This window comes from Mesoplodon bidens (assembly GCF_964165515.1).
Source record: "Mesoplodon bidens genome assembly, chromosome: X".
Taxonomy (NCBI): Eukaryota; Metazoa; Chordata; class Mammalia; order Artiodactyla; family Ziphiidae; genus Mesoplodon; species Mesoplodon bidens.
In genome coordinates, this window is record NC_138163.1 from 78,890,589 (window position 1) to 78,913,717 (window position 23,129).

The following is a 23,129-nucleotide window of genomic DNA, read 5'->3' on the forward strand; positions in this document are numbered from 1 at the left end:
ATTTTCATGCATTTAAAATATGTTGTTTCAACATGTGGACACTGCGGGGGGAAGGAGGGCTGGGATGAACTGGGAGACTGGGATTGACATACATATGCTGCTGGGTATGAAACAGATAACTAGTAAGGACCTGCTGTATAGCACAGGGAAATCTACTTGGTGCCCTGTAGCAACCTGGATGACAGGGAAATCCAAAAGGGAGGGGATATGTGTATACATATGGCTGGTTCACTTCGCTGTGCATCAGGAGCTAGCACAACATTGTAAAACAACTATACACCCAAAAAATAAATAAATATAAAAAAAAGAAAATATGTTGTTTCACTTCATTGAGAATAAAACTGCCCACTTTAAAATTCTCAAATGCTAGTTTACAATTTTGGTTTACCTTAGAGTTGGAATTTTCTTTTCTCTAGAGAATGTGTTACACTTTTTTGGTTCTTCGTAAGAATGAACATTGTAATTCATAGGAAGACCACTATAAAAATAATGTACAAAACATAAGCTAAATAGTAAACAGGAAAACTAAAATGGAATTCTAAAACAATTCAACTGCTCCCAGAAAAGCAAGAAAGGAGGAACAAAGAAACTAATAATGGAGAAAACAAATAGAAAGCCAAAAAATAAAATGGCAGACCCCAGCAGAGACACGGCAATAATTCCAATAAACGTTAATGGAATAAATGCTCCACTTAAAAGGCAGAGACTGTTAAAAATGGATTTAAAAACTAACATAAACTAAATATGAAATACAGAGGTGAACTTTGAAACGGGTGGAAAAACAGTATGAGAAGGAAACGATAAGCTAAGTTCACTAAAATAGTTGTATTAATAGTAGATAAAACATTTAAAAACAAAACTTATTACTGGAAATCAAGAAGGACTCAGACTAAAAAAAGTACTGATTCGGGGCTTCCCTAGTGGTGCAGTGGTTGAGAGTCCGCCTACCGATGCAGGGGACACAGGTTAGTGCCCCGGTCCGGGAAGATACCACATGCTGCGGAACAGCTGGGCCCGTGAGCCATGGCCGCTGAGCCTGCACGTCCGGAGCCTGTGCTCCGCAACGGGAGAGGCCACAAGAGTGAGAGGCCCGCATACCGCAAAAAAAAAAAAAGTACTGATTCAACAATACACAACAATCATAAACGTATCTGCACTCAGTAACAGAATACATGAGCTACATCAAAATACATGAACTAAAGACTGACAAATAAAAGGTAATTCCACACTCATAGTTGCTAATTTTAAACCTCTGTCAGCAATTCACAGACCTAAAAAAAAAATTCAGGAATGCATACATGCATAAAAGACATGAACAACATTATCAATCACCTAGATTCAATTGATACTGTTAGATAATACAACAAAAATGACATAACGCACATTATTTTCAATTGTACAAGGTAGGTTTACCAAGAGGGACAATATTCTGGACCATAATACAGTACAAGTATAAATAAAAACATTAAGATTGTAAAAAATATGTTCTTTAACCACAACAGAATTAAACACAAACCATAAGGTAACTAGGAAACCCCCAAATATTTAGAAATTAAACGTTCCTTTAAATGAACATGGACTCAGTCAAAAAATTACAAGAAAGATCAGATGACATTTTGTACTGAATAATAATGAAAATATGTATTAAATCTGTGAGATGCAGCTAAATAGAGAAATTTATGACTTTAAATGTCTATGTTAGAAAAGAAGGAAGGTCTTGGGACTTCTCTGGTGGTGCAGTGGTTAAGAATCTGCCTGCCATATACCCTGAGAAAACCATAATTCAAAAAGAGCCATGGGGGGCTTCCCTGGTGGCACAGTGGTTGAGAATCCGCCTGCCAGTGCAGGACACACGGGTTCGAGCCCTGGTCTGGGAAGATCCCACATGCCAGGGAGCAGCTGGCCCTGTGAGCCACAATTACTGAGCCTGTGTGTCTGGAGCCTGTGCTCCGCAACAAGGGAGGCCGCGATAGTGAGAGGCCCACGCACCGCGATGAGGAGTGGCCCCCACTTGCCACAACTAGAGAAAGCCCTCGCACAAGAAACGAAGACCCAACACAGCAAAAATAAATAAATAAAAATTTTTAAAAATTAAAAAAAATAAATAAAAAATAAAATAAAAAAAAAAGAGCCATGTACCACAATGTTCATTGCAGCTCTATTTACAATAGCCAGGACATGGAAGCAACCTAAGTGTCCATCATCCAATGAATGGATAAAGAAGATGTGGCACATATATACAATGGAATATTACTCAGCCATAAAAAGAAACAAAATTGAGTTATTTGTAGTGAGGTGGATGGACCTAGAGTCTGTCATACAGAGTGAAGTAAGTCAGAAAGAGAAAAACAAATACCGTATACTAACACATATATATGGAATCTAAAAAACAAAAACAAAAAATGGTCATGAAGAACCTAGGGGCAAGATGGGAATAAAGACGCAGACCTACTAGAGAATGGACTTGAGGATACGGTGAGGGGGGAAGGGTAAGCTGTGACAAAGTGAGAGAGCGGCACACACATATATACACTACCAAATGTAAAACAGATAGCTAGTGGGAAGCAGCCGCATAGCACAGGAAGATCAGCTCCGTGCTTTGTGACCACCTAGAGGGGTGGGATAGGAAGGGTGGGAGGGAGGGAGACGCAAGAGGGAAGAGATATGGGGATATATGTATATGTATAACTGATTCACTTTGTTATAAAGCAGAAACTAACACCCCACTGTAAAGCAATTATACTCCAATAAAGATGTTAAAAAAAAAAAAAGAATCTGCCTGCCAATGCAGGGGACATGGGTTTGATCCCTCATCTGGGAAGATATCCCACATGCTGCAGAGCAACTAAGCCGTTGCACCACAACTACTGAGCCTGCGCTCTAGAGCCCACGAGCCACCACCACTGAGCCCGCGCACCAAACTGCTGAAGCCCATATTCCCTAGAGCCCGTGTGCAGCAACTACTGAGCCCGCGTGTGGCAACTACTGAAGCCTGCGCACCTAGAGCCTGTGCTCTGCAACAAGAGAAGCCAGCGTACTGCAACGAAGAGTAACTCCCACTCGCTGCAACTAGAGAAAGCCACGTGCAACAATGAAGACCAACACAGCCAAAAAAAAAAAAGAAGGAAAGTCTCAAATCAATGATCTAAGCTGGAGGGGGGGGGTTCACTGATTTACAGCCCCCAGGCCTGTGTTGTCTTTGTAAATAATGTTTTATCAGAACACAGCCACATCCATTCACTTAAATTATCTATGGCCGACTTCTGCCACAATGGCAGCACTGAGCAGTTGTGAGAGGCCATACAGTCCATAAAGCTAAAAGACTATGCTGCCCTTGAACAAAAACTTTGCCTACACCTGACCTAAACTTCTACGTTATGAAAGCAGGAAAGGAAGACAAGTTAAACTCAAAGCAAGCCAAAGGAAATTATAAAGGTAAGAGCAGAAATCATTGAAATAAAAAACTGAAAAATAGAGAAAACAAAAAACAAAAAATCTCAAAACTGATAAATTAGACAGATTGATAAAGAAAGGAATAAAACTAATTTCTAATATCAGGAATTAAATAAGGAACATCACTACAGATGCTTCATACATTCAAAAAATAAAAAAGGAATATTATGAACTGATATGGAGTAGGTTCCAAAAAGTAGTATTAAAAGGAAAACTCAAAATACAATACATTAAGGAACAAATATATCATGCTACCTATCGTGTGAGAAGGGAAAATAAGAAAACATATATCTGTGTCAGCAGAATAAACCAGAAAACAATGAACTTAGTCATCCATAAGGGATGGGGAGGCAAATGAGGTAGAACGGATACAGGAGAGAATGACACTTCTCTGAGTGTAAACTTTTGTACACTTTTTAACTTATTAAAGCACATTACTACTCTAAATATTCAAAAAATAAAATTATATCAGTAAGAACGTGATGGAAGGAAAACTAAAACTAAACAAATGAACATAGTTACATTTTGAGTTTACACCATAACCATATGGAGAAGAAAAGGAATCAAATAGGATGGGAAAAAGAGAAAGAGGAAGGGGCAGGGAAATAGGCAAGGAAAGGGTAAGAATGGAAGGAAGAGACGGAGGGAAGAAGAAAGGATGCATTCAAGTATCTTATAAACACAGTATCTGACAGTATACCCTCAGTCTTGGGGGATGGGGGGGTGGGTGTCAGGGGGCGAGGAGCAGAAGTGAAAATAAACCCTTAACTATTTTTAGTGGGTTTGTTTATTGGCTTTTCGGTGAAGCAATTTTGAAAATACTTTAGATACATTGTAAGACTGCACAATTGTGTAAATATTTTTGATGTTGCTGGGAGCCAGTTTTCTCACTGTGCATAGAAGGAAGATTTTCTTCAAATGTGGAGTGATCCATGGTCCTCTGTTCATATCTAAGAGACTGGAATGAAAAGCTGATTGGAAGTTTTAGGTATATAGGTGGGGCTTGTTAATCTTTGTTCTTTGTGGTAGAATGACATGGTTGGGTCATTTCAATGGAGATTCCCAACTGTAAATACTGGTCTGATTTCTTCAGTTTGTCAGTTTACCCTGAGCTTTGTCTTTTTGTTCTACTATCTGGGACATTTCCTTGGTTTATCTTTCAATCCACTTATGGACTTTTTCATTTACGTTATGTTTTTAATTTCTAAGAGCTCATTTTGGTCCTCTAAATATTCATTTACATGGCTTTTTTGGGGTTTTTTTTTTGGCTGAGTTGGGTCCTTGCTGCGCGCAGGCTTTCTCTAGTTGCGGGGAGTGGGGGCTACTCTTCGTTGCAGTGCATGGGCTTCTCATTGTGGTGGCTTCGCTTGTTGCGGAGCAAGGGCCCTAGAGTGCGTGGGCTTCAGTAGTTGCGGCACACAGGCTTAGTTGCTCTGCGGCATGTGGGATCTTCCCGGACCAGGTATCAAACCTTTGTCCCCTGCATGGGAAGGTGGATTCTTAACCACTGCGCCACCTGGGAAGTCCTGGCATTTTATCGTTTCATGGGTGCAAAGTTTTCTCTCATCTCTCTAAAGGAATTTATTATAATTAAAACATTTTCTTCTGTTCTCTGCATTGTTTGTTTGTCTTTAATTGCTTGCTGTTGGTTTGTTCATTTTGGTCTCTGCCCTTCTGCTTAAAGATTTTCTTCAAATGTGGAGTGATCCATGGTCCTCTGTTCATATCTAAGAGACTGGAATGAAAAGCTGATTGGAAGTTTTAGGTATATAGGTGGGGCTTGTTAATCTTTGTTCTTTGTGGTAGAATGACATGGTTGGGTCATTTCAATGGAGATTCCCAACTGTAAATACTGGTCTGATTTCTTCAGTTTGTCAGTTTACCCTGAGAGAACTCCAGCATTCTCTTGGCTGTCAGCAAAATCTACGCTTTCTTCATGGCACTACCTTGTATAGTTAAGCGCTAAAACAAAGTTTTTGGTCTGACTGTTTTAAAAGTTCAGGCAAGGTAGGGATCAACGAGTGGCAGCAACGTTGGGGGAATCTTAATAAATGATGTGTGATGTGGGATAAGCCCCTCCTAGGAAAATAAACTGGCACATCTAAGTATAATATTTATCTCTAGGCTGGATCCAGGACTACATGGGGTAAAAATGCCCTAAAGAACATTGTTATGAAATATGAAGGATAGTTTAGACAAATGAGGTAGACAAATGTATTATGGTTATTTAAAAAAACCAAAAACAACCCTATTCTTAGAAAGTATCCACTGAAGTATTTAGGGGTAAAGGGCCAAATGTTCTAGAAAAAAAAACTATTTATACAGAGTGGAGAGGGAGGAGCACAAAAGATAAAACTAGTAGTGGAAAATGTAAACAATAGGCAAATCTTGATAAGAGAATACGTGTGTTCCTTATATTATTATGATAAGTTTCCATAAGTTTAAAAATATTTTCGAATGAAAAAATTTTAAAAAAGGAATGACATCCATAACATTTTTAAAAAACTACTGTAAATGTTTATCCAGAATATTAAAAACAATACTGTCACAAATCAATTAACAAAATTAAAAGACAAAACAACCCAATAGATAACAATAAATGACGTGAAAAGAAACTTAAGAAAAGGAAACCAGAATCATTAATAAGCCTATGAAAAGATCTTCAACATCACCAATAATTAGTGAAATGCAAATTAAAGCACAAGATATAATTTCATATCCATTATGTTGGCAAATTTTTTAAAGAAATAATAACAAAAGTGCTGAAAAGCATAAGCAGGGGGGAAAAGGGATAAGGAGAGGAAAGAAAATGTTACTAAGAAACCACTATTCTCATACTCTTTGGTGAGAGCATAAATTGGAACAATCACTCTGGACAGTAACACATATTTCACTTTACATACACATAATTTCACTTTAATAAAAACACTAAAGAAATTCTCATATGTGCATAGGAAGTCCTCTAAAGATTTTACCGCAGCTTTGTTTTTTGTTGTTTTTTTTTTTTTGTGGTACGCAGGCCTCTCACTATTGTGGCCTCTCCCATTGTGGAGCACAGACTCCGGACACGCAGTCTCAGCGGCCGTGGCTCACAGGCCCAGCCACTCCGCGGCATGTGGGATCTTCCCAGACCAGAGCACGAACCCATGTCCCCTGCATCAGCAGGCGGACTCTCAACCACTGTGCCACCAGGGAAGCCCTGCAGCTTTGTATTTAATAGTAAATAACTGGAAACAACCTAAACATCCATCAATAGGCTAACAGATCCATTGTATTTTCACCAAGTGGAATATGGTACAGTAATTGAAATGAATTGGCTAGATTAATATATTTATCAATATAGATAAATCCCAGGGTAAGATATTAAAAATATTTAACAACTAGTTTGGCACCAACCAGAAAAGACATTGTAAATAACTACTATGGCTATACCACTCCATAGTGGCTGAATATCCTGAATATCACTCAAAAATAATGAGTGAAAAAACCAAAGTTGTAGAATACATAAAATATGATAGAATTTTAATAAAGTTTAATAGCATGGAAAAACCATTACTGTATAACTAAGCAGTAAAAGTATTTAAAAAAACACATGGTAAGGATATACGACTTCAGAATAGGACTTACTTGTGGTGTGTGATGAAGAGGGGGCTTCAACTGTACTGTTTAAGGTTGTGAAAAATCTGAAACAAATATGGTAACATTTAAGATCTGTTAAAGCAGGGTAGTAGTAACAAGCACTCAGTTTCTCATTCCCAATATATTCCGTTTGAAGTATTTCATTTAAAAAATTTAGATGACTTACTTTCAGGAGAACCAGAGGATAGAAAAGATACTCTACTCTTAAAGGGCACACCCCAAATCTCACACACTCTGAGACCCTGGGAAGAAGCAGTAATTTGAAAGGAGCCTGGATCAGACCCTCCTGCTGATCTTGGAGAGGCTCTATGAGACGCAGGAGGCAACTGGAGCTCACCCTGAGGACATAGATGCTGGCAGCAGCCATTTTTGGGAGCTCATTCTATCAGGAGGATACTGGTGCTGGAAAACACCATTTTGGAATCTTCCCTCTAGCTTATTAGGGATGGAACTGGCCCCGCCCACCAGCCTGTCGGCATCAGTTCTGGGATGCTTTAGGTCAAGCAGCTACTCACATGGGAACACAGACCCACCCACCAGCAGACCAGATGCCTTAGGACCCTTTGAGCACCAGCCACCCTCAGACACGGGCTACCACCAGTGCACCAGCACTAGCCCAGGGACCTCTGAGGGCCTACAGCCAGCCATTAAGACCCAGCCCACCTACCAATGGGCAGACACCAACTCTGGGACCCCCAGGGCCCTGCAGCCAGAGACATCAGGACCTGGCTCTGCCTACCAGCAGGCTGGCATTAGCCCCAGGACACCCTGGGCCCTGGCTGCACATACCAGTGGGTGGGCACCAACCCCATTAGCCCCTTGACCCTTGTGGTGCCCACCAGTGGGCAGACACCAGTGCTAGGACCACCACAGCCCCATGGCCTACCAGTGTCAGGACCCACCACACCTACCAGGAGGCTGTTATCAACCCAGGGACCCCCTAGGTCCCAGCCCCATCCACCAGAGGGGCTGACATCAGCTCCAGGATTCCCCAGCGCCCTGCAGTCAAAAACCCCGGGACCCAGCTCTGCCCACCAATGGACTGGCACTAGTCCCAAGATTCCTGGGACCCGGCCCTGCCCACCAGCAGGCCAACACCAGCTCTGAGACACTGTGGACGCCTCAGTCAGCTGCCCTAGGATCCAGCCTGCTCACCAGCTGGCTGACACCAGGTTTGGGACACCCTGGTCTCTTCAACAGATGAATGGATAAAGAAGATGTGGGATACACACACACACACACACACACACACACACACACACACACACAAAATGGAATATTACTTAGCCATAAAAAAAGAATGAAATCTTGACCTAGAGGGTATTATGCTAAGTGAAATCTAAAAACCAAAACAAATGAACAAACATAGTACAGAAACATAAATACAGAGAACAGATGGTTGCCAGAGGGGAGGGAGTGAGAGGAGAGAAATAGGTGAGGGGGATTAAGAGTTGCACGATAAATGAGTCACTGCTATAAAGTGTACAGTGTGGGAAATATAGCCAATAAGTATGTAATATCTTTGAATGGTGATAGATGGTAACTAGATTTATCATGAAGATCATTTTGAAATATACAGAAATATCAAATCAGTATGTTGTACAACAGGAACTAACATAGTACTGTGGGTCAATTATACTTCAAAAACAAAGTAACTCATAGAAAAAGGCATCAGATTTGTGGTTACGAGAGATAGGGTGGGGAGGTGGGGTTTGGATGAAGACAGTTACAAACTTCTAGTTATAAGATAAATAAGTAATAGGGATGTAATGTACAACATGATAAATTAACAGTGATGTATGTTATAGATGGAAGTTAAGAGAGTAAATCCTAAGAGTCCTCATCACAAGAAAAAATTTTTTTTCTATTTCTTTAATTCGCATCTATATGAGATATGGATATTCACTAAACTTATTGTGGTAATCATTTAATGATGCATGTTAAGTCTAATCATTATGCTGTGTGCCTTAAACTTATACAGTGCTATATGTCCATTATATCTCAATAAAACTAAAATAAAAATGTACAAAAAATAAAATTAAAAAGAAAAAAATAAGGGCTTCCCTGGTGGCGCAGTGGTTGAGAGTCTGCCTGCCAATGCAGGGGACACGGGTTCGAGCCCTGGTCTGGGAGGATCCCACATGCCGCGGAGCAACTGGCCCCGTGAGCCACAATTACTGAGCCTGCGCGTCTGGAGCCTGTGCTCCGCAACAAGAGAGGCCGCGATAGTGAGAGGCCCGTGCACCGCGATGAGGAGTGGCCCCCGCTTGCCACAACTAGAGAAAGCCCTCGCACAGAAACGAAGACCCAACACAGCCAAAAATAAATAAATACATTTAAAAAAAAAGAAAAAAATAAGTAGATTAAAAACATAGTTACCAACAATTTCATTAACCTAGGATTAAATCACAAAGTGGCTGCTAAGGAGTGGTGAACTGACTGGAAAGGGGCACAAGGAAACTTTCACAGGTGATGGAAGTGGAAGGGTTACAATGCTTTAGGGATGCAAAATTTGCCACCCCAAAATGTTTCTCTTTGGCATGAGGATTAATTTAGGCTGATTATTTTTAAATAACAGAAGACTCTGGAAGACTTTCATTATACTTACCCTGAAACTACCTAAAGAATTTAGATCAAGGGCCTGTTCCTGGAATAGAGCTATCACCAAAGATATCTGCAAATAATATGAACTAGCTGTGGTGGGAGGAAACTTAGCAGGGCCTAGAGATCAAGAGTCCACTCTGTGTCAGGTTGTCTCTGCATTTATATACCAGACGTTTGCTTTTCCATCTCCATGTGAATTGCCTTCCTTCCCTTTGAAGTCCCAAACCACTACCCCCAACACCCTCTTTTGTCTTTAGCTAAAGATGGTATTTAAGGTGAAGGCTTCAGCCATTCTGGCGAGTTACTTAACATTCCTGGGTCTGCCCCATGTATACATGTTATTAAACTTTTGTTTGATTTTTCTTCTGTTAATCTCCTGTAAATCATGTCAATCTAATTACTAGACCAGCCAGAGGTCTAGTAAGGATAGAGGAAAATTTCTTCCTTCCCGACAACGATTTTAATATATGTGAACTATACCTCAAAGTTTTAAAACGGGATTATATGAGCTTTTATTTTAAATAGTTCAATTTTATTCTACTTGTTTTAAAGAGGAGAGAAAGAAAAATGACAGTGAAGGACTTGCTGAATTGCACATGCTATTTCACAAGAAATATAACTTACAAAATGACACCCTAATGTTTTTTTGGATAAAAAATCATTAGCATGTAAAACATTATATATATTCTTACCACATGTTAATTTTAACGTATTGACACCATACAATGAAGAATGAGAATAAAAGGATGAGTATAATTACTTCTACAACTCACAAAATGACAAATTTCTGTGGCTGGTGTATTTCTACTTTCAGGGCTTATAACACATTTTGTTGTGTAACCTTAACTCCCTCAGTTTTTCCTCTAGTTCAACATTTACCATGGATTCAATGTTTACCGCCAGCCCTTTTATAACAGTTAATTGTATTCCTGTCATTGACAAAAAATTAATCAACAGTCAATCTACTGAAAGAAAAGGAAAATTTTATTCAAGCCAAATTAAGGATTATAACCGAGGAACAGCCTCTCAGAAAGCTCTGAGAACTGTTCCACCCATTAGAGGTCAAAGCAGTTTTTTTGAGACAGAAAGCTGTACATTAAATGCCATAGATAGATTGCACAATTCAGATCTGCAAGTACAAAGTGGTGGGTCATTGTGACTCCTTACAAGATTAAGAAGGAATGCTATCTTTTAAGGAATTGCCTTGTTGGTGCTAGGAGAAGGTTGCTCTTTATGTTTGAGCAGGTATTTCTGCTGGTGGGGAGGTTTGGTCGATGCATAATGCAAATACACAATGCACAATAGAGGGGAGACAGGAGGCCAAAGGGCAGAGAAAAAGCTTTAGTTTTAAATTTTCCTTGACTTGCCTTATATGAATTTTTATATTTTTATTTACTTCGTGGTTGACTATATTTCACTGTTAAATACCTTTTTCAAGAAACGTTCATGAATGCTAATTCCATGAGTAATTTTATATTTGATTATTTCTGCCTGTCTCCTTAATACTTGAAAGACAACCTCTCTCTTTGAGTGATATGGTAACAAGTTTGGTGACAACTTTTTAGATGAATTCCAGTCACTATGGTGAACTTAAGAATGCTATGGGAAACCTCCCCTCACCCAACTCAAAGTAGAAATGCTGGATAAAATAGAACACACTGACAAAAGTACATAAGAAAGATCAAAGAGAAGATAAGAAATTCCTCAGATACCAGAAACAAAGAAAGAACTCAAAGCCACTGCTGCGATATCTAGGCAAGAAATGTGCTCTCCAGAAAGTAGAAGAGCTTGGCTTCCTGTATGGAAGGTCCTACAGATCCAAAAAAGAGAGTGACAATTCACAGTTCCAGTTCCACAACCAACGTACAAAAGTATCCTTTGCCCATCACTGCCAATAGTAGTTGTCTATTTAGTTTTATACCAATCTAGCAGATAAGAAGGGATATTGCACTTATAACTTGCATTTCCTTCAGTATATTTTCTATGCTTATTATTGATTCGGATAGGCATTTCCATGGAATTATCTATTCATATCTTTTACCCATTAATCTACTATTTTTCTTACTAACTCTTTGGAATAGCAGAGATAGAAACCCTTTACCTTTTGTGTGCAATACAAATTAGTTTTCTTTCAAATTCTGTTTGTGGTGTATTTTACCATAAAAGTTATTTTAAAACTTAAATTTATCTTTAAAAAGGATTCAAAAGTTTCTGCCTTAGTTGGAGGCTGTAATTTCCTCAAGTGAAAAAAAAGTGAATTTTCAGAGATATTAAAAAATTTAAAGTCCTCACATTTTCATCAACTCTCCTACTTCTTGCACTCTTAACCTCGCCTGAACAAGTTTAATATCAACAATCATTTGGATCATATTCTCGTTTTCTCCAAGTTTTTTTCGTCATGGCTTAATTTGCTAGAAACCAAGGCCTTTTGGGGCAGACAAAGCAGATTTCTGACCAAAGAATATTACCACAGATGAAGTTCATCTCATAATGATAAAAGGGTTAAGAAAGACATAATGCCAAAAGTCTATGCAGAGCCTCAAAATAAATTCAGCAAAAATTAATAGAACTTCAAGGAGAAACAGATTGACTGCAATTATATTTAAAGATTTCAATATATTTCTCACCATAATTGGTAGAAAAAGTAGATAGAAAATCAGTAAAGATACAGACTGAACAACTCAATCAACTAACTTGACTTGGCTGATGTTATATAACACTTCAGCCAACAGCAGAACACACATTCTTTTTTAAGCACACACTGAGCATTTTTTTTTTTTTTTAATGTTGGGGGTAGGAGTTTATTAATTAATTAATTTATTTTTGCTGTGTTGTGTCTTCATTTCTGTGCGAAGGCTTTCTCTAGTTGTGGCAAGCGGGGGCCACTCTTCATCGCGGTGCGCGGGCCTCTCACTATCGCGGCCTCTCCTGTTGCGGAGCACAGGCTCCAGACGCGCAGGTTCAGTAATTGTGGCTCACGGGCCTAGTTGCTCCGCGGCATGTGGGATCTTCCCAGACCAGGGCTCGAACCCGTGTCCCCTGCATCAGCAGGCAGACGCCCAACCACTGCGCCACCAGGGAAGCCCCACACTGAGCATTTTTAAGATAAATCATAATCAGGGCCATAAAACAATCTTAAGTAAATTTAAAATAATGCAAATCATATAAAGCATATTCTTTGACTATAGGAGAATTAAAATAGATAATAATCCAGGAAGATCTCTGGAATATCCTTCAATATCCCCCAAATGTATGCAAACTAAATAGCACACTCATAGATCAAAGAAGAAATCAATACGGAAATTAGAAAGTATTTTGAACATAATAAAAATTAAAACAATATATCAAAATTTGTGGGAAGTCACCAAAGACGTACATAGGAGAAAACAGCATAAAATCCCTATGTGAGAAAGAAAAGTCTTGACTCAGTGACCTGACCTTAAGAAACTAGAAAAAGGGCAAATTAAACTAAAGGTAATAAGCAGGGAAAAAAAAAATCAGCCTAAAAAAAAAAAAAATCAATGAAACTGATAACATAAAATAATAAAGAAAATAAATGAAACCAAAATGTAGATCTTTGAGAAGATTAATAAAATTGATAAACCTCTAGCCAGGCTGATGAGAAAACAGAGAGAGAAAGAGAAGGCAGGACAGCATTACCACAAATGAGAAAGGTGACATCACCCGGTTACATAGATATAAAAAAATGATAAGTGAATTTTATGAACTTTATGTCAATAAATTCAATGACTGAAATGAAATGGACATATTCTTTAAAAGATGCACACTATCAAAGCTCACTCAAATATATGTATATAACCTAACGACCTTACAATAAATGTTAAAAATCTTCCCCAAATATCAGGCTAAGAGGAATTCACTGGTGAATTCTACTAAACATGTAAGGAGGAAATAATATGGATTCTTCAAACATTATTTCAGAAAACTGAAGAGGTATTACACTCCAACTCAGTTTAATAAATTAGGCCACAATCAGGCTGATACTACAACCTCAAAAAGACATAAGAAAACTACAAACTAATATCCCTCATGAAAGTAAATGCAACAATTAACAAAATTTTAGCAAATCTAATCTAACAACATATAAATAGGGTAATGTATCTTGACAAAGTAAGGTTTATCCCAGAAATACAAGCCTGTTTCATAATTCAAAAATAAATGTAGTTAAATACATTGAATTCCAAAAGAAAAACCACATAATCATCTCAATGAACGCAAAAATAGCACTTGACTAAATTCCAAGCTCATTCAAGACTTTAAAACTCAAAAAACTAAGAATGAAAAGAAACTGATTTAACCTAATAAAAGAAATCTACAAAACAAAAACCTATAGCTACTACCATGCTTAATGGTGAAAAGACTGAATGCCCATTCCTACCACTTCTATTCAACACTGCATTGGGAGTTCTAGGCAGTAAATAAGGGGAAAAAATTAAAGAAGATGAGATTAGAAAGAAAGAAGTAAAACTGCCCTTATTTGTAGGTGAAATAATCCTATATGTAGAAAATCCTAAGGAATCCATAATAAAACTACACAACTAACAAAGAAGTTTAGGAAGCAATAGGATACAGGATTTAAACCCAAAAATCAATTGTATTTCTATACTACAATAAACCATCCAAAAATGAAATTAAGAGAACTCCATTCTGGAGACGCAGGAGGGAAGAGATATGGGAACATATGTATACGTATAACTGATTCACCTTGTTATAAGGCAGAAACTAACAAACACACCATTGTAAAGCAATTATACTCCAATAAAGACATAAAAAAAAAACCTCCATTCTGAATAGCATCAAAAAGAATAAAACATTTAGGAATAAATTTAACAAAAGAAAAGATTTATACATTAAAAACTACAAAACACTTCTTGGAGAAATTGAGATATATAAATGGAAAGAAATTTATGGAAATCTACCTTCATGGATTGGAACATGCAATATTATTATGAAGACAACACTCACCAAACTGATCTATAAAGTCAATGCAATCTATATCAAAATCCCAACAGGCTTTTGTGCGTGTGTGTGTCTGTGTGGAAAATGGCAAATGATCCTAAAGGCAAAGAATGCAGAATACCAGAAACAATTTTGAAAAACAACAGAAGTATTAGCTCTTTCATTACCAGATTTTTAAAACTTACTTTAAATTTACAGTAATCAAGACAGTGCAACATTGATAAAAGATTAGATACAGAAAATAACTGATATATTGGACTTCATCAAAATTCAAAATTTTAGTGCTTCAGATAGACGCTATAGGAAATGAAAAGACAAGCCACCTAGTGGGAGAAAATATTTGAAAATCATATTTTTGATAACTTTGTGTCCAAACTCTATAAAGAACTCTTACAATGCAATAAGAAAAAAATTAGAAATGGAAAAGATTTAAATGTTATTCCTTCAAATACATATGAATGAGCAATAAGCAAATGAAAAGATGCTCAACCTCATTAGAGTTTAAGGAAATGCAAAATAAAACCACAACAAAATACCACTTCACACAAACTAAAATGGCTATAACCAAAAAGACAGGCAGCAACAAGTGACGATGAGGATGTGGAGAAATGTGAACCCTTATATATTGTAGGTGGGAATGTAAAATAGCACAGCCACTGTGTAAAACAATTTGGCAGTTTCTTTAAAAGCTAAATAAATACTTACCCTATGACCCAGGTAATCCACTCCAAAAACTCTACACAAGAGAAATGAAAACATACAAGAACATGTACATCAATGTTCACAGCAGCATTTATTAATAGTCAAAAGAAAAACAAAAAGGAGAAACAATTTAACTTTCTGTCATGTGCTAAATAGGAAAAAATGTAGTATATTTATAAAACTGAATAATATTCAGCTCTAAAAAAGGAATAAAATACTGATATATGCTACCACAAGGATAAACCTCAGAAAGATTTTGGGAATTCCCTGGTGGTCCAGTGGTTAGGACTCGGCACTTTCACTGTCATGGTCCCAGGTCCAATCCCTGGTATTGGGGAACTAAGACCTTGCAAGCTGTGCAGCACGGCCAAAAAAAAAAAAAGAAGAGAGATTTTAATAAGTGAAAGGGGATCAAACTCAGTATAATAAATATTATATGACTTCAATTATACGAAATATCCAGAAAAGGCTAATTTTAGACAGATCAGTGGTAGCCTGGGGCTGAGGACAGGAACAGGACTGAATATAAACAGGCTTGAGGGAATTTTTGGAAATAGTGAAATGTCCTAAAGCTGGATTGTGGTGACAGCTGCACACTATACAAATTTACTGAAAATAAGTAAATTGTGCAAATGCAATGAATAATTTTTATGGTATGATATTATACCTCAATAATCTTTAAAAGAACCAAATTGAAAATTTTTAACTAAAAAATACATCATCTACAATAAAAAAAATTCACTTGAGATCTCAATAGCAGAATAGAGACAGGAAAAAAAAGTCACTGAATTTGAATTTGAAGACAGATCAACAGAAATTACTGTTCTGAGCAACAGAACAACAACAAAAAAAAGGCTGAAACAAAACAGAGACTCAGGACCTATGGGGCACTATAAAAATGCCTAGCATATAAGTCTTCAGAATGCCGGAATGAGATAAATATTGTGCAGGCAAATAATGTTCGTAGGAATATCAGCCAAATTTCCCAAATTTAATGAAAGATAAATCCACATATTCAACCACCTCAGCAAACCCAAACAAGATAAACCGAAAGAAAAACACACCCAAAAATATTAGTCAAACTGCTAAAAAACAAAAGTAAAGAAAAAATTTGCAAGCAGCTACAAAAAACAACACATTCCTTATGGGGAAACAATGATTCAAACAACTGCAAATTTCTCATCAGAAACGATGGAGGACATAGAGAGTAGAAAAATACCTTTATTTAAAGTGCTGAAAGAAGAAGTAAATAATGGTTTCATTATCTAACACCTCTTTATCCAGTGAAAAGGTCCTTTAGGAATGAAGGTGAAATGAACACATTCTTACATGCAGGAAAATGAAGAGAATTCATCTCAAGCAGCATTGAGATGAAATGATAGAGAGCTCTTTACTCTTGAAGGTAAATAATGTCCAGAGGGAGCTAGGATCTTTAGGAATGAAGGAAGAACAATGGAACTGGTAAATAACTAATAGATTATTTTTCTCCTCCTAAATTCTTTAAAATATGTAAGACTCTAAAATATGAAAGGAATCATAACATAGTCTGGTGAGCTTTCAAAATATATAAATGTAAGACACATGGCAACTATTAAAAAAAAACCACTGGGGGAGTAATAAAGAGATCTATATGAATGTTAAGCCTTCTGTGTTTTACTTGAAGTGGTAAAACATAAAATCTATACAAACTGTTAGGTGATTGCTAGGTATGTATAGTGTAATCCCTACAGCAACAACAACAGCAAAACAAATTTAAGAGATGCAACCAAAAGTTTAAAAAAGAACATTAAAACGCAATACTAAAAAAAATGGTCAAATAAGGCAAAAGAAAAAAATGAAAAACATCAACAAACAAAATTAACAAACAACAAAGCTCAGACACGTAGAAAGTTAGAAAAAGCATCACTATGTTCCTTAAGAAAAGAAAAAAGCTTGACAATTTGATTTTCTTGACCTCAGAAGTTAAGCCATTGTGGCAAAGAATTATAAAGAAATTTAGAGAAAGGAAGGTGCCTATGGGGAAAGACAGAATGAGCAATTGATTACTGGAACGAATGCCACAGAAAGTCATATAAAAGCAGGTAGGAATACTAAACTAAAAATTATAATAAACTGCTAATGGCCAAGTGTGGGATTCCACAAGAAGGAGAAGCCCCTCAAGGTTTCAAAAACAAGGGTCAGGCTGTACTGGCCTGCAGTTTTATCAACAGGTGGCCACAAGGAAGATCAGAAAGATTCCCTCTGTGCTATCTGGGGAACGGGAGCAGCAACTATGGCTGAAATCCTGCCCAGAAGCATCTCTCCTATCTCTCTTACCAAAGAAAAAGTTCTTAATCTCAAAGGAAGATCACTAAAACCTCTGGCCTGAAGCACTGGGTAGAGGAATAGAGGGCAGAGAAAAATTAATACCAGGCCTATCTCCCCTAAGGAACAAAAGCCTAAATATATACAACGTGGGGAAACCCAGTGGTGGAAACCAACTACATCTGGGTAAGGGAGAAAAAACAAAGCTTTAGCCCTGGAGGAGGAACAGGAATACAAGCTCGGAACAGCATTAAATATGAAGGTGCAAGAAGACTTGTGAAGGCCATACTCTAAGACCCAGAATCACAGTGCCGGCTTAAAATTAAAATAATACATGGAGGAAAACTGAAGGAGACAGATCCTCTCCAGGAAGCAGTGCAAAGAAGGAAACCCAAAGCCAAGCAGGGACATGAAAACAAAGTATCATTACATGGTTCAAAATCTCTGGTGCACTGAGGGAAACCATAGTAACAAGCTTCAAAACCAACCCAATTCTCACTAATTGGATACAAAATTCCACATTAATAGCCTAGACAAAAGAAAGGTATGTTTTTCTCAAAGAATAAAAAATATTTACTTCAGTAGCTACTATCTTATATAATGTCTATCAACAAAAATTATAATGTTAACAAAAATAAAGTGATAAAAAACAGTCTGAAAAAGTGCAATCTTCAAAACCAGACTCAGATACGAAATGTGGGAACTAACAGAGAATTTTAAATAACTAGGATAATATGTTTGAAACACAGGCAACAGACGAGATCACATAGGTAATATCAGAAGACAGGTATAGACCAGAAATACAGCTACATGTGGAACAACTCCTACAGAACACCTACTGTATGCTGGCAGAAGACCTCAGACTTCCCAAAAGGCAAGAAACTCCCCACGTACCTGGGTAGGGCAAAGCGGAGAGATTCCCGCACAAAGGATCAGTGCAGACCGGCACTCACCAGCCCGAGAGGCTTCTCTGCTCACCCGCCGGGGCGGGCGGCGCTGGGAGCTGAGGCTCGGGCTTCAGTCGGGGCGCAGGGAGAGGACTGGGGTTGGCGGCGTGAACACAGCCTGCACGGGCTAATGCACCACAGCTAGCCGGGAGGGAGTCCGGGAAAAAGTTTGGACCTGCCGAACAGGCAAGAGACTTTTTCTTCCCTCTTTGTTTCCTGGTGCGCCAGGAGAGGGGATTAAGAGCCCTGCTTGGAGGAGCTCCAGAGACAGGTGTGAGCCGCGGCTGAAAGCGCGGACCCCAGAGACAGGAGTGGGACGCTGGGGCTGCTGCCGCCGCCGCGAGGCCTGTGTGCGAGCGTAGGTCACTGTCCACGCCCCCCTTCCGGGGAGCCTGTGCAGCCCGTCACTGCCGGGGTCCCGGGATCCAGGGATGGCTTCCTGGAAGAACGCACGGCACGCGTCAGGCTGGTGCAACGTCACGCCGGCCTCTGCCGCTGCAGGCTCCACCCGCACTCCGTGCCCCTCCCTGCCCCACGGCCTGAGTAACCCAGAGTTCCCAAAGCAGCTGCTCCTTTAACTCTGTCCTGACTGAGTGAAGAACAGACACGCTCCGGCAACCTACACGGAGAGGTGGGGCCAAATCCAAAGCTGAGACCCGGGAGCTGTGAGAACAAAGAAGAGAAAGGGAAACCTCTCCCAGCAGCCTCAGAAGCAGCGGATTAAAGCTCCACAATCAACTTGATGTACCCTGCATCTGTGGAATACATGAATAGACAACAAATCATCCCAAATTGAGGAGCCAGGAGTCAGTGCTGTGCCTCTGAGGTGGGAGAGCCAACTTCAGGACACTGGTCCACAAGAGACCTCCCAGCTCCACATAATATCAAACGGTGAAAGTCTTCCAGAGATCTCCATCTCAACACCAGCACCCAGCTTCACTCAACGACCAGCAAGCTACAGTGCTGGACACCCTATGCCAAACAACCAGCAAGAAAGGAACACAACGCCACCCATTAGCAGAGAGGCTGCCTAAAATCCTAAAAAGCCCACAGACACCCCAAAATACACCACCAGACGTGCAACTGTTCACCAGGAAGACAAGATCCAGCCTCATCCACCAGAACACAGGCACTAGTCCCCTCCACCAGGAAGCCTACACAACCCACTAAACCAACCTTAGCCACTGGGGACAGACACCAAAAACAATGGGAACTACGAACCTGCAGCCTGCAAAAAGAAGACCCCAAACACAGTAACATAAGCAAAATGAGAAGACAGAAAAACATACAGCAGGAGAAGGAGCAAGATAAAAACCCACCAGACCTAACAAATGAAGAGGAAATAGGCAGTCTACCTGAAAAAGAATTCAGAATAATGATAGTAAAGATGATCCAAGATTCTATTTCCAAGATCCAAAATCTTGGAAATAGAATAGACAAAATGCAAGAAACAGTTAACAAGGACTTGAACAACTAAAGATAAATCAAGCATCAATTAAAAACACAATAAATGAAATGAAAAATACTCTAGATGGGATCAACAGCAGAATAACTGAGGCAGAAGAACGGATAAGTGAGGTGGAAGATAAAATAGTGGAAATAACTGATGCAGAGCAAAATAAAGAAAAAAGAATGAAAAGAACAGAGGACAGTCTCAGAGACCACTGGGACAACATTAAACGCACCAACATTCGAATTATAGGGGTTCCAGAAGGAGAAGAGAAAGAGAAAGGGACTGAGAAAATATTTGAAGAGATTATAGTTGAAAACTTCCCAAATATGGGAAAGGAAATAGTGAATCAAGTACAGGAGGCACAGAGAGTCCCATACAGAATAAATCCAAGGAGAAATACGCCAAGACACATAATAATCAAACTGTCAAAAATTAAACACAAAGAAATCATATTAAAAGCAGCAAGGGAAAAACAACAAATAACACACAAGGGAATCCCCATCAGGATAACAGCTGATCTCTCAGCAGAAACTCTACAAGCCAGAAGGGAGTGGCAGGACATAATTAAAGTGATGAAGGAGAAAAACCTGCAACCAAGATTACCCTACCCAGCAAGGATCTCATTCAGATTTGATGGAGAAATTAAAACCTTTACAGACAAGCAAAAGCTGAGAGAGTTCAGCACCACCAAACCAGCTTTACAACAAATGCTAAAGGAACTTCTCTAGGCAAGAAACACAACAGAAGGAAAATACGTACAATAACGAACCCAAAACAGTTAAGGAAATGGGAAAAGGAACACACATATCAATAATTACCTTAAATGTAAATGGACTAAATGCTCCCACCAAAAGACACAGATTGGCTGAATGGATACAAAAACAAGACCCATATATATGCTGTCTACAAGAGACCCACTTCAGACCTAGAGACACATACAGTTTGAAAGTAAGGGGATGGAAAAAGATATTCCATGCAAATGGAAATCAAAAGAAAGCTGGAGTAGCAATTCTTATATCAGACAAAAGAGACTTTAAAATAAAGACTATTAGAAGAGACAAAGAAGGACACTACATAATGATAAAGGGATCGATCCAAGAAGAAGATATAACAATTGCAAATATTTATGCACCCAACATAGGAGCAACTCAATACATAAGGCAAATACTAACAGCCATAAAAGGGGAAATCGACAGTAACACATTCATAGTAGGGGACTTTAACACCCCACTTTCACCAATGGACAGATCATCCAAAATGAAAATAAATAAGGAAACACAAGCTTTAAATGATACATTAAACAAGATGGACTTAATTGATATTTATAGGACATTCCATCCAAAAACAACAGAATACACATTTTTCTCAAGTGCTCATGGAACATTCTCCAGGATAGATCATATCTTGGGTCACAAATCAAGCCTTGGTAAATTTAAGAAAATTGAAATTCTATCAAGTATCTTTTCCGACCACAATGCTATGAGACTAGACATCAATTACAGGAAAAGATCTGTAAAAAATACAAACACATGGAGGCTAAACAATACACTACTCAATAACGAAGTGATCACTGAAGAAATCAAAGAGGAAATTAAAAAATACCTAGAAACAAATGACAATGGAGACACGACGACCCAAAACCTATGGGAGGCAGCAAAAGCAGTTCTAAGGGGGAAGTTTATAGCAACACAATCCCACCTTAAGAAACAGGAAACATCTCGAGTAAACAACCTGACCCTGCACCTAAAGCAATTAGAGAAAGAACAAAAATCCCCCAAAGTTAGCAGAAGGAAAGAAATCATAAAGATCAGATCAGAAATAAATAAAAAAGAAATGAAGGTAACGATAGCAAAGATCAATAAAATTAAAAGCTGGTTCGTTGAGAAGATAAACAAAATTGATAAACCATTAGCCAGACTCATCAAGAGAAAAAGGGAGAAGACACAAATCAATAGAATTAGAAATGAAAAAGGAGAAGTAACAACGGACACTGCAGAAATACAAAAGATCATGAGAGATTACTACAAGCAACTCCATGCCAATAAAATGGACAACCTGGAAGAAATGGACAAATTCTTAGAAATGCACAACCTGCCAAGACTGAATCAGGAAGAAATAGAAAATATGAACAGACCAATCACAAGCACTGAAATTGAAACTGTGATTGAAAATCTTCCAACAAACAAAAGCCCAGGACCAGATGGCTTCACAGGCGAATTCTATCAAACATTTAGAGAAGAGCTAACACCTATCCTTCTCAAACTCTTCCAAAATATAGCAGAGGGAGGAACACTCCCAAACTCATTCTACGAGGCCACCATCACCCTGATACCAAAACCAGACAAGGATGTCACAAAGAAAGAAAACTACAGGCCAATATCACTGATGAACATAGATGCAAAAATCCTCAACAAAATACTAGCAAACAGAATCCAACAGCACATTAAAAGGATCATACACCATGATCAAGTGGGGTTTATTCCAGGAATGCAAGGATTCTTCTATATATGCAAATCAATCAATGTGATACACCATATTAACAAATTGAAGGAGAAAAACCATATGATCATCTCAATAGATGCAGAGAAAGCTTTCGACAAAATTCAATACCTATTTATGATAAAAACCCTGCAGAAAGTAGGCATAGAGGGAACTTTCCTCAACATAATAAAGGCCATATATGACAAACCCATAGCCAACATCGTCCTCAATGGTGAAAAACTAAAACTATTTCCATTAAGATCAGGAACAAGACAAGGCTGCCCACTCTCACCACTCTTATTCAACTTAGTTTTGGAAGTTTTAGCCACAGCAATAAGAGAAGAGAAGGAAATAAAAGGAATCCAAATTGGAAAAGAAGAAGTAAAGCTGTCACTGTTTGCAGATGACATGATACTATACATAGAGAATCCTAAAGACGCTACCGGAAAACTACTAGACCTAATCACTGAATTTGGTAAAAGTAGCAGGATACAAAATTAATGCACAGAAATCTCTGGCATTCCTGTACACTAATGATGAAAAATCTGAAAGTGAAATCAAGAAAA

General features: G+C 38.5%; 1 protein-coding gene across 5 annotated transcripts in view; it reads right to left on the minus strand.

Moving 5' to 3' along the window:
• Positions 1–23,129, minus strand: part of LOC308608922 (uncharacterized protein) — a 309,206-nt gene that overhangs the window by 53,777 nt on the left and 232,300 nt on the right. For 3 of the 5 annotated variants that reach the window (XR_014014244.1, XR_014014245.1, XR_014014246.1), the window contains one exon: positions 7,081–7,136. The gene's annotated coding sequence lies outside the window, so the exon portion shown is untranslated. Of the gene's footprint in view, positions 1–388; positions 479–7,080; positions 7,137–23,129 lie in introns of all 5 variants that reach the window. The other 2 variants (XR_014014247.1, XR_014014248.1) reach the window with 1 other exon arrangement.